This window comes from Herpailurus yagouaroundi, unplaced genomic scaffold (assembly GCF_014898765.1).
Source record: "Herpailurus yagouaroundi ecotype Mexico unplaced genomic scaffold, PumYag 28, whole genome shotgun sequence".
NCBI classification, from domain to species: domain Eukaryota; kingdom Metazoa; phylum Chordata; class Mammalia; order Carnivora; family Felidae; genus Herpailurus; species Herpailurus yagouaroundi.
Genome location: NW_024412376.1, coordinates 86,938,233 through 86,940,917, shown reverse-complemented (window position 1 = coordinate 86,940,917; position 2,685 = coordinate 86,938,233).

The window sequence follows — 2,685 nt, the reverse complement described above, 5'->3', positions numbered from 1 at the left end:
CATGAGTCCATAGGTCAGGAAATGGAATTTTCTTGGTTTTCTCAGCTCAGAACATTATGAAGCTTATATTATTACACAGGCAATTCTCATTGGATTCTATTTTCCTAAGTTCCTAAGCATCACCCAGATGCAAGGCCTTTAAAAGAAAAAAGAATTATTCACACAGAAGACTGTTTCAATTGAATTCCTAGAGTAACTAGAAAGAGAAATCCTGATTCTAATTGCATCATCAGAGTCTTTCTAACCGACTTACTACAGAAATAGCACACTTTAGTCATTCAAGGAAAGTGCAGATACAAAAATGATATGAAAATTTGGAGTCAGCCTTCAATTTTGTACTTAAAACAATTTGCTGATTACTGGACAAAAGAAGGATACTTTATGATTTACAACCGAAGAAGAAAATTCTGATTAATTTTGTCAATTCAGTACAAGTCCCTAAGTTAAAATGGAAGATAATCAGTATGAAAAATGTATAGACTGCTATATTTAAAACTGTGGGGCATTTTTCCTTTAGTTTTTCTTTTTATCTGTGACCAGATTTCTGTGACCACAATGTCAAGATATTATAACTCTTAGATTTAGGTCACTACTTTTTATTCCTCTTCTGATTTTGTCCACCTACAAAGTAAAGAGCAATATAAAAATGCCATACTTTTTCATATTAATATTGTCCACTTTTTAATTTAGTAAAATTCTATATTGGAGGAGTCTCACCTTCCCAAATGTAATTCTAGAAGAAATGAAAACAGGGGTCCTCAAGGTATACACCTTCTTTGGAATAAGAAAACGAGTATAAAATTCTTAGCATAATCACTGGAATATATTTAAGGGTCAATGTTAGCCAAAATTGTTGAAAGTAAAATAAAAACAATCAAATAAAAGAAATTATTGGAATGTATTCCAATCTGTTTAAGATTTTGAAGCTTTCTGAAAACATTCATATTTATTTAACTTTTTTTCTGAATCTGAAAAAACTCAAACATGAAGTTCACCAAGTTCTCTCAATAGAATGCCTAAGGGAAAAGAGATATGAAGAATAGTAGTACTTGGCCTTGAAAATCTGTGCTGTGAGCATAGGTCCTGGGGAAGGGTTGGGAAAGTGGTCTCCAGTTTCTTTTGTAATGTGCAAAGGATGATGTCAAATTCAAGTTTAGCCCAGGCTGGTAGCCAGAGTCTGATGGGAGAGAAGTTGCCTAGATTCTGCAAAAGTCTCCAGGTCTCCAGACTCCAGGAGTCTCCAGATTCTGCAGGGATGCAATAGGGTCATCACAGACTCTCCATTCACTTTGTAGAAGAACGACAGCTCTAGCTAAGAGTTTAGAGGGACAGATCCAACACCTGGTAACTAGGGATAGTTAAAAGTTAGTATGTCAAGAAAAAATTTAGGCTGAAGAAGTCTTAATTTCTTTTGAAAAAAACCTACAATATAATGAGCACAATGAGATACGTGCTATACAGAGAAACTAGTTAAATGAATTGTGATGGAAGAAAGGAAGAAGGTTTCATTCAGAGGGCACAGAAATTACAATTTCAAAATTATAAAAACTAGTTCCAGTGCCAATGGGTATACAACCAAAGTGTCTTCTGCTTATCTGCAGATATTTGCTTCTTACTTTAAATGAGTTGAGACTTCAAAAAATCACCTAAAGAGTATTTCACTGAGGCAATTGTGTCCAAAATTCTCTTATTTGATGTTGCATTTTTAATTGTACATTGAGACAGTAAATTTACTGCTGTGTAGCAGTTATTCCACAAATGTTATTTTAATTTTTGTAACTGCAATATAGCATAATTATCCCCGTTTTATGCAAGAAAACTGAGATTCAAACATGTTTAAGGATCAGTATCTTATTGAGCTGGGATTACTCATTGGTGTGTTTAGCTTCAAGTGGTTTCTATTACACTGCTTTTTATTTCTTTTTTTTAAGTTTTTATTTAAATTCCAGTTAGTTAACATATAGAGCAATATTAGTTTCAGGTGTACTGATTCAGCACTTGCATACAACGTCTGGTACTCATCACGAGTGCACTTCTTAATCCCCATCATTTATTTAATCCACCCCCTACTCACTTCCCCTCTGTTAACTATCAGTTTGTTCTCTATAGTTAAGAATCTGATTCTTGGTTTGCCTCTCTCATTTTTTCCTTTTGCTCATTTGTTTTGTTTCTTAAATTTCACATATGGATTAAATCATGATATTTGTCTTTATCTGACTTATTTTACTTAGCATAATACTCTCTGGATCCATCCATTTCTTTGCAACTGGCAAAATTTCACTTTTTTTGTGGCTGAGTAATACTCCATTGTGTGAATGTTTATATTTATATCTACATGTGCATCTTATATATGTGTGTGTGTATATGTATGTATATCTTGTGTATATGTAAAATATTGGCAAATGACATGTCTGATAAAGCATTAGTATCCAAAGTATATAAAGAATTTATAAAACTTAACACCCAAAAACAAATAATCCAATTAAAAAATCAGCAGAGATATGAACAGACATTTCTCCAAAGAAGACAATGGAAACATGAAAAGATGCGCAACATCACTCATTATCAGGGAAACAAATCAAAACTACAATATATATCACTTCACACCTGTCAGAATGACTAAAATCAACAACACAAGAAACATGAGGTGTTGGTGAGGGTGTGGAGAAGGGAATACTTGTTCAC